Source organism: Pezoporus flaviventris, unplaced genomic scaffold, assembly GCF_033815535.1.
Source record: "Pezoporus flaviventris isolate CSIRO_AGI_PZ_B2104156 unplaced genomic scaffold, CSIRO_AGI_Pfla_v1 ptg000006l, whole genome shotgun sequence".
Taxonomy (NCBI): domain Eukaryota; kingdom Metazoa; phylum Chordata; class Aves; order Psittaciformes; family Psittacidae; genus Pezoporus; species Pezoporus flaviventris.
The window spans coordinates 22,240,466-22,252,916 of NW_026892554.1; the positions used below are offsets into that span (position 1 = coordinate 22,240,466).

Genomic DNA, 12,451 nt, shown 5'->3' on the forward strand with positions numbered 1-12,451 from the left:
GCTGAAGGAAGCGATTCAGCCTGGTCAGTTGAGGCATCTGGGGTTGTAGCCATGGGGCTGGAAGGGGACTCAGCTCCCTCCCATGAACACCACAAACCCACAGGAGGTCTCACTTCGTCAGAAGGTGAAAATGCATCGTTATATTGATGATGTCTTAATCAGAGGAGATTGCCACACAGAGGCAGGGGAAGCAGCAACAGCAATGTGGGAAGCACTACATGATGTCAAAGTTCCACCTGAGCAATGTCAGAAACCAAGTAGAAACCAGCAGATCAACACTCCCACCCAACTTGGTGTTGTCCACAAATGTTGTCAGCTTATTTGGGGCACCCGCACTCGGGAGCGGGGGTGTTTGGTGGGGCCCCTCCAGGATTTTCGGTCCTGAGTTCATTTGAGGGGGCCCGTGGTGATGGTGGGTTCAGTTCACTTTTGGGAGGCTCCAGCCCCTCCTCATTTGGGGGTCCTGCCTGCTCGAGTGCTGCTTCAAGGAGATTTGGGGTTACCCCAAGATTTCTGGGGGCACCACAATTGCTTTGGGTGTCTCCAGGGTCCTTTGGGGGGGGCAGTGTGGTTTTGGGGTGCCCCTTTATTGAGGTGCCACTTTTGGAGGGTCCCCCCCTCTGTGCCCCTGAATTCACTACTGAAACCAAAGCAATGTTGGGGTCCCCACAGTGGATTTGAAGTCCCACAGCATTTTGGGGGATCCCAGGTCAGGTGCTGGGGGGATTTTCAGAACACCCCTTCTTCAGGGGGCTCCCTCCTGGCTGCTGCTCTGAGCTGGGGCTGCTTTGGAGCTGCAGGGTTTGGGTTTGGGGAGATTTGGGGGTCCCCACTGGGAATTTGGGTGTGGGGGGGCTGGGTTCGGGGGTGCCAGGTTCTGGGGTCCCATCTGGCTTCCAGGTGCTTGTGCAGAGCCCCAAGAGCCTCTTCAGGTGCTCCTTGCACAGCTCCTTCAGGTCCCGGGGCTGCAGCTGCAGCAGCTTCACGTCGACCTCGTGCTGACGCAGTTCCTGCAGCAACTGCGGGGACACCTCTGGGGGGGGGGAAGTGCAGGTGCCAAAGCTCCCCGGGGGCAGGAATCTGGGAGACCCCCATGTCCCTCAGTGGAGGCAAGGGACCTTTGTCCCTTGCACCCTGAGTCTCACTGGATGCCCTGTGTTTCCCCATGGCAGTAAGTGGGGGGAATTTGAGGGTTCAGAGGAAGATTTGGGGATTCAGGGAAGTTCTGGGCTTTAGGGATGTCCTCAAGACTCTCTGGGTTTGCAGGGATTTGGGGAACCCCTGTCTCCTGAAAATGGAGGGTATATTTGTCCCAAGGCACCTGGGGCGTCATGTGCTCCCTTTGCCATAAATGGGGGGAATTTGGGGCTTCAGAGGGATTCGGGATTTCATGAGGGGTCTCCAAAATTCCCCATAGTGGGCACAGTAATTTGGGATGTCCCCCCATGTTCCACAACATGGTGGTGTACATCTATCCCAGGGTACTGCGAGTCTCTTTGATGCCCCATGTTCCCCAGTGGTGGAGATGTGTTGGAGGAAGAGAACCTGGGGGTTCAGAAAGGACCTGGAGGCTCAGGAGGGATTCTGGGGTTCAGGAATCTCCCCAGAAGTCCCCAGGGGAAAGCAGGGATTTGGGGGACACATCCATGTCCCAAAAATAGGGGTACAATTGTCCCAGGGCACCCTAAGTCTCTCTTCGGTGCCCCATGTTGGCCAATGGAGGTAAATGGGGGTACCCATGGGAACCTCATGAGGAGGTTCTCAAACTCGGTGTGGGGGAGGGGTGAGAGTAATCTGGGGGACCACCATAGCCCTCAAACAGTAGCTAAAGACACCAGAAACCACCCCACAGATCATTGGAGAGGGGGAACTGGAGATCTGGAGGGACCCATTATTATTATTATTATTATTATTACTACTACTAATAATAATGTTGCTATTATTATTAATATTAAAATATTGTGCTTGATTTCAGTTCCTGATTTGCTCTCATCTTCACCTACGGGCTTTGCATTGTTCCCATTCTCCTCCCCATCCCACCCAGGTGCTGAGCGAGCGGCTGCTGGTGCTGAGTTCCCGGCTGGGTTTCAACACTGACCCTGTCCTGGCCCCTTGGCTGTGGCAGCAGGGACTGGGTGTTAGCACTCTTGGAGCTGGGCTCTTTGCATAGGCACGCAGCTGGAAGCAGCATTCTTTGGCTCAGGAAGCGCAGCTCCCGAGTGTTGCTGGGGCTGGGGGAGTGCTTGCCAAGGGCAGGGGAGGCCCAGCAACAGCTCCTGTCCTGGCCCTGTTGCTGGGGGAGCACAGGGGCTCCCGTGGGCATTGCAGCAGTCAGGATTGCACAGGTGTGCCCAGAGCCCACCAGCTCCTTCCCACCTTGCGCAATGCCCGGTGGGCTTCCGGGCCGTGCCTACACCTGCCAGGGCCTTTGTCACCTTCCAGAATGCATTGCCAGAGCCCAGCAGAGTACTGGAGCTTTCCGCAATGCCCAACACTGGCCTGGCCTTTACCAGAGACCACCGGCACCCCTCCTGCATTCCACAATGCCCGGTGGGCTTCTGCAGGCCTTGCCAGAGCCAGGCAGGTCCCTTGTGCTGAGCTGCCAGTGACAGCACCAGCAGCTGCACTGCCCAGGGGCTGCTCCTGCCTTGACACCTTCTCAGCACCTAGGACACCAGCAGCTCCTGCACACAGAAGGCTCCTGCTTTGCACCCACAATGTGTTTCAAGCCACTCTAAAACAGGATTGCAAAGTCAAAGAACACGTACCTGCATGGGCAGGGCAGCCATGGGAGATGCAGCCTCCCGAAGGAGGGGTCTCCTCTGCACTGGTTACTTCAGGGCTCTCGCTCCTTAAATAGCCCGCGCTCACCGTGGGGCCCCATCACAATGGGCAAATCCACAGCGACGGCCACGGCTTTGTGATAGCGGCAGCATAGTGCTCATGGCCACTGGGCACCCAGGGGTTGGGACTGCGTATGCTTTAAGGTCCCTTCCACCCCAAACCAGGCTGTGACTGTGTGACTGTAAAATACAACCTGCATTTGGCTGCAGAACATCTCTCAGCACTGAGTCAGGCCCAAGATCAGGTGCAGACATTTGTGCAGCAGAGCCCTTCTGCAGCCACTTCTTGGCTCTTGTTTGCTGGCAGCTTCCAAAGGCAGTTGTGCCTCTGCCGGAGCCAGAGCAATGGCCCAGCCCGTGCTGTTCTGTGTGGAGCGCTCCTATGGCACCATCAAGTGAGTGCAGGGCTCGGCAGGACTGGCAGGAGGAGAACTGTGGGGCCTGACCCTGCTCCCGGGGCAGATGCGGGTGAGCTCCAGCACTTGGTGTTTCTTGGCAGGAACCTTTGGCTCCAGCTTCCCTTCCACCTGCACCGCCTCCATGACACTGGACTGGGATCAAGTGGGATGGAGTGGTATGGAGCCAGGATAGAACTGGGATGGAGCCAGGACAGAGGGGCATGGATCCGGGAAACAGCAGGGTGAGTGGGGCTGTGGCAGGGATTGTGTGAGAAGGGAGGACTCTGGGTTCGGATTGAGCTGGGGGGCAGGGGGTCGAGAGCAGTGATGCAGTGGGGTGAGGTGGGCTGGGCTGTGCTAGGAGAGCACAGGAAGAGGGGCCTAACCCAGCAGGGGAAGTGCAGGCAGGGATGGAGCCCACTAGGGCAGGGGCTGGCCATGCTGGGGATGGCAGCAGGACCATTGTGCCCCAGCAGGGCTGGGATCTCAGGAGGCTGAACCGAGGTCCTGTGCTTTTGGTGCAGGGATGCCAAGAGCAGGCAGCTCCTTGAGGAAAGCTGCTCACTGCCCCTTCGCACCAGGTAAAGATCTGGTCCCCCCACCTTGTGTGTCCCGTGCACACTGTGGGTGTGCAGCCCAAGAAAGTTTGGCTGAGAACTGCTCCAGTCCTGAACCAATATTTTGGGTAACATAGCCAAGGAGATGGGTACCTGCAGGTAGCACTGTGACCTATCTCAGCACAGTCCTAGAGAGAGCACGAACTAAGCAACCCCTCCCGTGCTGAATCAGCACTGTCTGCATTGATGAATAGTGTAAGAGATGTGTCTGGAGGATTAAAAGTTTTGTTACAGAAGGAAATACTTCCAGTGCAGACATGTTTCCTGGCCCTTAGTTCCTAAGATCTGGAGTACATAGAATCATAGAACAGTCAGGGTTGGAAAGGACCTTAAGATCATCTAGTTCCAACCCCCCTGCCATGGGCAGGGACACCTCACACTAAACCATGTCACCCAAGGCTCTGTCCAACCTGGCCTTGAACACTACCAGGGATGGAGCATTCACAGCTTTCCTGGTCAACCCATTCCAGTGCTCACCACCCTTACAGTAAAGAACTTCTTCCTTATATCCATCTTTGTGTACTGTAAAATGTTATTGTATTCAAATGTAATTTGGCATTCTTGAATTGTGTGACATGATAATGACTATTAAATGATGATAAGTCATGTTTGGCACCTGTTTGATAGGTATGTTCTTAATGCGTGCAGAAGCTGAGATAAGCGTAAGCAATGGTTGTCTTTCTTTAGCCCTTTGCAGGAGATCTTGTGTCTATTCAGATGGCTGCAATGAAACAAGAGGCTGGCTCCAATGTGTCATTAGGGTAGAGAGGCTTCCCTGGGACTCCCTCCTACCATGTAGCACTGATGTATGATGCTAAAGCTGTTTCCCTGGAACACATAGGAACCAGACTTGAGCAAGGAAGGTCAAAGTGAAATGAAAGCACCAGTGCTCATCTCAAGCTTTGTTCACAGTTCTGCAACAAGAGAGTAAGCTGGAATTGGGATGGTTGTTAGGACCTTGATCCTTTCCAATGTGAAAATCATGCCATGAAGAACAACACTTTGAAGAATCTGGTGTTCTCTCTTTGAAGAGAAACAAATGAAGACAGGAATCCCATTCAAAGACCGTATCTCTCAATGCATTCTTCTGTTCAGAAACATTATTGTCTGCTTTTTTGTTTTTCTTCTTTCCAGAGCACTGTGGAGAAAGTGGCAGCTGTCTCTGTCCCAGTTCCTCAGGTGATCCCCCTTGGAATCCCTCTTCCAGGGAAGGCTAACCATGAAGTAGACACAAATGCTCTTCTAGAAATGAAATCAGGTCTGAATGAGAGCTTTGAATCCAGGTAAAAACTTCTCTTACGTGTTTATGTGAAACTTTGAGCCTCAAAACTTTTGTTTGTGTTTCATGATGATTTTTATGAGGGTGCATTTCCTTAAGGATATTAGAAAATTAACCAACATGTTTTGATTCACCAACTCTACTTGCTCTTAACTTTATGCATTCAAACAATATTATTGACATATGAGTTATTTCATGCATGGCAGCAGTCTTGACTGCTTCCAGATCAAGCTTTTAAGCTGTTGCATTTTGCTTTGACTGCAAAAACCAGAGCATGAAAGTATAGTATATTTTATCAACTTTTCATCTACATCCGCTATGGATCATTGGCCTTCACTCCCAGCCGAGGATATAAACATCTGAGGCTGAGGGAGCTGGGCTTGTTTAGCCTGGAGAAGAGAAGGCTTCTCATGTAGAGAACTTAGCAAAGCTCCCAAAGCCTAAAGGGGCCTCAAGAAACCTGTAGAGGGACTTTGCACAAGGGCCTGTAGGGACGGAACAAAGGGAATGGCTTTAATCTGACAGAGGGGAGACTGAGATGAGCTCTTAGGCAGAAGTTCTTTCCTGTGAGGGTGCTGAGGCAGTGGCACAGGGTGCCCAGAGAAGCTGTGGCTGCCCAATCCCTGGCAGTGTTCAAGGCCAGGGTGGACACAGGGGCTTGGAGCAAGCTGCTCTACTGGAAGGTGTCCCTGCCCGTAGGACAGGGCTGGGAGTTGGAGCTGGATGAGTTTTAAGGTCCCTTCCAACCCAAACCAGTCTGGGATTCTGTGATTCTGTGATTTTGTTAAATACCTTAAACACTGGAGCTAATTCTTAAATGATGTGAAAAATGAATCACAGATTCCTTCAAGTGCCAGATATGTTAGTAAGGGTAAGACTGGAAAACTAAATTGTGTTTTCTTCTCCAGTGTCAGGAAACATGACCAAATGCAGGTTCCTCTTCATGCTGCAACAACAACCAGCGCATCTCCAGGACCTGCATATGCATCTTGTTCCAGAACTAACTAGCGCAGTTAGTTAGGAACTACTGCTTGTGTCATAGCTGCCTCCAACCTGGAACGGTGGCAGGTGTGGTCATATACATAAGAGCAACAAGTTTTTGCAGTGATGCCTGTAACTGTCTTTTCTCTGGCTTTTTAATTCTACTGAAAACTAACTTAGTACCTTTCTGGCCTAGTTTTAGTTGTCAGTAAAGTCACTCTTTCCAGTTGTCTTCGTATTTTCTCAATAGCCTTTGATCTGTAAGTCAGTACCAGCAGCTGTGGCTATCAGCTGCTATGTTTCTAGTGACTTTGCTGCTGCAGACTCTAACCAGGAAAATACTGAAAACCTCTTGATAGCCTTAATGACATGTGATGTGGCTTTTTCTTCAGATGGCACCATGTCTTGAATGCAGACATCTGCTGCCAGTGAATACACCCACTTGCACTGGACGTGAGTCACCAGTAGCTCCACAGGTGCATCCCCAAACCAACATCTGCATAAAGGTAATTGAGAATAAATCTAACAGAAGAGCAATTTACCTCCTGGCGTGCATGTTTCTAACAGGTGACTTCATTAAAAGTAGTTTGATCCAGCTTGGGTTTCTCTAATTACACTGTGACAGCTTTAAGTGTTAGTAGGATTCCAACCACCTTGACTAGAAATAAGCATTAAAGGTAAACCACATAAGCTCAGGAAGGCCTCTTGAAGAGCACAGGAGGTAGCAGTTTGAAAGACAGGACATGTGCCCTTGTGTTCAGTAGGGAGATATTCTGTGATTCTATCATTTATGGTGTTTTACTGAGCATTTTAAGTTTATTAAATACATGCTCATTACTCTGCTTCACTCAGTTGATTGTAAGTGCTTAGGACAGACAGGCTGGCAGGACTGGGGCAGTGGGGAGATGCCCAAAATACTCTAGCGCATCATTAGTCAGTGATCCAAAAGTGCTAGTGGGCTTAACTAACCAAAATCTACCCTCCAGAATACTCCCTACCTCAGGGCATGAGGACCTAGGTAGGGGCCATCCTCAACCCTTCCAGTCAGAGGAAAGGGTGTGAGAAGGAGCCAACTGATACCACATGTCCACAATTGGTAGATTATAGACACTGACCCAAACTGGGTGTTTTCTGGCATTCTTGATGCAGATGCAAAGGCACTCCTGAACTATTTGGTGGCAACCATCAAAATAGCAGACTCATTATTCTCAGCTCTGGTGGAATCTCGCTTGTGAGATACACAATTTGTTTTATAGTACTTATTTACTGTATAGAAATATCTACCCAGTTTGCTTTACTGTGCTTGTTTGCTTTAGTGCGCTTGTTTAATCCACTGTGCATGTTATACAGCTGGTGTGTGATCATTTTATTGAGTACCCTGCCTGTCAGCAGAACACTTGTGTGCCCAGCAACCTCCCTGCCTCTCTTACAGACACCAGGTCCTGCTGCATTCCACAAGGTGGAACTGGACATCACAAAAAAGGGACTCCCATGTACACAATGGAATCACAAGCAGCCTTAGAGGAAACAAAACAGAGAAGCCAGGGCCAGCAGACTACCGCCCGGGAAAGGTAAGGCAGCCTGCCCACCTCTCCTCCTCTGCTTTGCAACTACCAGCCAACTCAAAAAGCATCCCCACCTTCTGTTGGGGCTTCTGGGAACACACAACCAGTGGAGTGACCAGCCACAGGACAGCAGGTCTGCTCCCCTGCCTTGGCCCAAAGCTTGGCAGAGGGAAGCCAAGGAACACATCTTTGCCCCTCCACTAGGTCAGCTATTGAAAGCTGACACATGCTCACACATCACGAGCTGTTCAGAAGGCATAAGCAGATCCTGGATCAGGCCTTTCTCATGCACTGGGGATCAGCTGGCAGAGTAGGGTCATCCAGCAATGTCTGGCTGCGGTAGAAGGGCTCTGGACTTGGAATCAATTCCAGTGCCAGCTCAGCTCCAGCCGTGAGCTTGCCCTGCCACATGGAGTGGGCATGTCACTCCAGTTTGCATCAGAGACTAGATCTTTCCTTTGAATGGCCCTGTATCCCATGGGTTGCGATAAGAACAGTCTAGTAACTAAGGTGTAACACAAAACCACTGCTGCTACCACAAATAATAATAATGATAAGGGGAATAACAAGGGGAGAGAATACAACTGCTCACCACTCATCAACCAATACCCACCTGGACCTGAGCAGTGATCTGGGCCTCCCAGGTGACTCTCCCCAGTTTCCCCCTGGGGTGGCTGTGGGGTCTCTCTGCCCCCTGCGGGATGGAGGGATGTGGGCAGGGGGAGGGAAAGGCAGCACAAGGGATGTGACCAGGTCGGGGAGTGTCATAGACTGGGTCACAAAGGGCCCTGCTGTGACCCCACCACCAAGGGCAGGAGGCGCAGGGCGTCCAGTGCAGGCTGGACCTGGAGCTGGGATAGTCCCTGTGCCAGGAGCTGTCCTGCTCTTGGGAACCTTCTCTGCAGCTCTCTTTGTACCCAGCCTGGATGTGTTGGGCTTCCTCCATCTGCCATGTCCTTCAGCGGGGAACGAGGGCACTTGCTGGATCTGCTGCTGCACACCTGAAGGGAAGTGGACTTGAAGCTGTGACTTATTGTGCTTCACAGAGGAATGGTTTACAGAAGTCATCCTTGTGGGGGTAGCTGAAAGGGCCTTATTAGTGACCAATGGTAATTAATCAGGGACTGAATTAAAATCAAATGAAAATCCAATGGTGATTTAGCAATAACTGAATTTTAATTCAACTGTTAATTCACAATGATTTGAAGATGATGTAAATGATAATTTAGAGGATGACTTTGACAACGAGTTTGCCTTTCAGTATCTGTTTGATGCCTACAAGAAAGCTGGAGGGGCATTCTTTACAAGGGCATGTAGTGATCAGAGAAGTGGGAAAGGCTTTAAGTTGACAGAGGGTCTTGAATGAGACCTTAGGAGGAAGTTCTTCCCTGTAAGCATGGTAGGACACTGTCACAGGTTGCCCAGAATGATATCTGTCCAGCAGTGGGTCTTTGCTAGTTCAAGGCTTGCAGGGAGGCAGCTCTGCCTGGATTTACCTCTGATTTAATATAGATTTGATGACGAGAGAAATTCTATTTAAGAAGGTTCAGGACTGAGAAAATACTCCCTGGTCATGGCAAGGGTAGAGTGAAAAAAACAATAAACCTTTGGTTTGCCAGATTTGTCTGGGATTTGGGCTGTGGTGGCCCCTAAAACACCCCCAGAGCATCCACAGGACCCACAGAGTATTCTAGGGATACCCCTAGAGAATGCCTGCAGCACCTCCAGAGCACCCCATGGACCCAGTCAGAGCTCATGCATCACAATGACCTTGGGGACATGGGACCACAGGGTTGGCTGATTCTGGAACTCCCCGTGTTCAGGTGTGCGAGGCCACGAAACCCCATGGAACCCTTCAGCGGAGGCACCAGGAGATGACAGCTGCCCCACGGAACACAAGCTACTGGTGGAGGAGGCAAGAGCAGCTGCTCTGGTGGTTCCCATCTTGGTGTCTCGGATCCGGTGACACCTGTGGACACAGGAGTGTGGAATGAGGTGGGTGGCGATGGCGATCTTGGGGTGCTTTAGGAGTTGCCAAGAACACATCAAGTGACTTCCCCAGAGTGGCTGCTTTGGACTGTGTGTGCTAGTTGTGCTGGCTGAGCTGGAAGCGGAGCACTGTGGCTGCAGAGGGAATGATCCTGGGATCTGGCCTCATTTCTTGTGGGGAGAAGAAGGGCCTCTGGGGATGGGACAAGGGATTTCTCCTGCAGGCCGCACACTCTCTCCCTGCTGCTCTGCTGACCTCAGGCCAGCATCGGAGAGACTGGTCTTGGCCATGGGCTGCACCGTACATCAGACGGTTCCACTGCTGCAGGGCGGCAGAGCTGTCATTTGGGAATGAAAAACTGCCCAGCGGGAAGGAGCCATCCTCAGTTATGCTTTCGAGGGAGCCAGCACCACTGCTCCCCCAATGAGAACCACGTCAGGTTCAACAGAACAAACTTGCTGCAGATGGTGCTGCAGCAGGGGGACCACTGGCTGTACCACTTCAGGTCCCAGCTGGAGGCCACAGGCTAGTTGCAGCTGCACGCTGTGGGTGAGTGATGAAATAGAAACCTTCCTCCTCCACAGCCAGAGAGCTTGAATTTACTCTGGGTCTGAGACCTGGGGAACTGTGAGAACCCTGTGTAAAACAACATTTGGGGCTCCCCATGTGACTGGGACACCCTTGTAATTCTCTGATTTGCATCCCAACCTCTGGGTGCAGTGGGCATGGGCCACTTGCGGATTGTGGTGGCAGTTTGTCAAGGCAGATGAGACACAGCCGACTGCCTGAGCCAGTGTCTCCCCAGAACATGGGCCCCAGTGATCTGCACTGCAGGCCTGGGGGTGAGTTCCAATAGTACAGACACTGTACTATTGGAAAAGTAGGATCTCCATAGCTATGCTATGCTATGTTTTGCTATGCTGTGTGGTGCTGTGCTATGTGGTGCTGATACGCGGATTGACTCCACAGCTTGTGAAAGTTGTAAAGTAGGTATGCTTTATTCAGCTGAGGCACATGGGGGATAGTTCCTCCAAAGGCATGCGCAGCCCAACGTCGTCTTCCCTCTACATTTATTCTCTAAAGTGTTACATATGCAATAGGTTACACAACATGCCTATACATATTCATATCCTTTCCCCACTTCATATTATAATGAGCTAAAGCCTCCTTCATGCCTGCGCAGTGCCTCCTGGTGGTCGTGGGCAGGGGTCTTGAGATGAAGTAAGTGATTCTTCCTGACTCTTGAACTTTTCACCTCTGTGGAGACAGTGTTCTCACGGGAGAATGGATAATTGGTACATAAACTCTGAATAATCCTGAAAGATACAGCAAGGCCGTGAGAGGCCCAAGGAAGCTTAAGCAAGCAAGATAAGAAGAAGCTAGAATTCACTGAGGTAATGAGAACTGTGGACTGTTGGCAAGCTTTTGAGGTCAAGTTCCCACACCTGTGCTTAACCAATTATATGCTAGTTGCAAAGGGTCTTCAAGACATGCATCCAATCATAATATGCCAAATCACTGTAAGTGGATGTAAGAAATAGTAATTAAGGGGTTAAGGCTTTGTAATAAATGGCTTTTTGTCTGATCATATTGATCTCTGACTGAGTCCATATATTTTCTGCAGCACACCTCCGTCTTGCACGCATGCTCACTAGTCCCCTGGCTTCGGCTCAAACCACAGTTCCAGTCTCAGCTGGGTCTTAACCAGATGTATGGTGTTGCAAGTTCAAACTTTGACCACCAGTTCCCCTTATCGGATGTTCTTTCCTTTACATTAAACATCAGCTGCACTTTTAGACAAATACTTATTGTTAACTAAAGGGATTGAGGATAATCAGAAGAATAACATAGGTTTAACGTTCGGTTATTAATTCAGGCCCCCTATCAGTGCTGTGCTGTGCTGTGCTGTGGTATGCTGTGCTGTGCTATGCTGTGCTATGCTAAGCTGGGCAGTGCTATGAGGTGCTATGCTATTCCATTTTAATCCCTGCACTGACCATTAGTCACACAATGAGCCTGTTATTTGCCTGAAATGTCAGACATTTTTTCAGCTCCATAATCATTTTTAAGGACACACAATGGTTCCAAGTGGAAAAAGGATTTGATTTAATTTCATTTGTTTAATTTCATTTCATTTCATGTTCGGAAAATATTTCTCGCGTTGAGGGTAGTGAGACAGTGGCAGACCCTTACCCAGAGAAGCTGTGGCTGTCCCATCTGCAGCAGTGCTCAAAGGCAGCAGGTTGGACACAAGGGCTTGGAGCAACCTGCTCTAGTGGAAGGTGTCCCTGCCTGTGGCAGGGATTGGAGCTGGATGAGCCTTAAGGTCCCTTCCAGCCCAACCCAGTCTGGGATTCCATGATTCTCTGCTGTGCAAATGTCGGTCACTCCTCCCTTCTTGTAGGTGGCCGTGACGCCCTGTTCCATTGCCCAGGTTGAGATGTGAACCCTCGCATGCTCCACCTCGGGACTAAAGGCACTGAAGAAGAGCAAACTGTGAGGGACCTCCCCGAGCCAGCTGGGCAGAGGTTGGTCGCTGTGGCAACTCCCAGAGCAACCCTGGGTGCCCAGTGGCCATGGGCATGGTGCTACCGCCATAACAAAGCTGTGGCAGTCGCTGTGGAGATGCCCATTGTGACAGGGCCCCCACGGTGAGCGTGGGCTAAAAGGAGCATGCTCTAGAGGGAGGAGAAGCTGTCAGAAGATGTGCTGGTGCCATCCCAGCTGTAGGAGCAGGGGATGGGTGAGGAGAAGGCACTGGGCTTGTTCATGTGCTTG

At 50.8% G+C, this 12,451-nt stretch overlaps 2 long non-coding RNA genes across 5 annotated transcripts; one reads left to right on the forward strand and one right to left on the reverse strand.

The window, feature by feature from the left end:
• Positions 1 to 4,446: 4,446 nt before the first annotated feature.
• LOC133266206 (uncharacterized) lies at positions 4,447 to 6,645 on the reverse strand. The gene is made up of 2 exons (XR_009742287.1): positions 6,518 to 6,645; positions 4,447 to 5,148 (listed from the first exon to the last, which is right to left on the reverse strand). It is a non-coding gene; the product is annotated as an uncharacterized LOC133266206 (long non-coding RNA).
• Positions 4,639 to 12,212, forward strand: LOC133266205 (uncharacterized). 4 transcript variants are annotated; one of them, XR_009742285.1, is made up of 5 exons: positions 4,639 to 4,785; positions 4,993 to 5,141; positions 6,511 to 6,624; positions 9,507 to 9,678; positions 12,078 to 12,212. It is a non-coding gene; the product is annotated as an uncharacterized LOC133266205 (long non-coding RNA). The 4 variants fall into 4 exon arrangements; XR_009742283.1 differs by lacking the exon at positions 12,078 to 12,212 and having other exon boundaries at positions 9,507 to 9,803; XR_009742286.1 differs by lacking the exons at positions 9,507 to 9,678; positions 12,078 to 12,212 and adding an exon at positions 7,268 to 7,286.
• Positions 12,213 to 12,451: the final 239 nt, after the last annotated feature.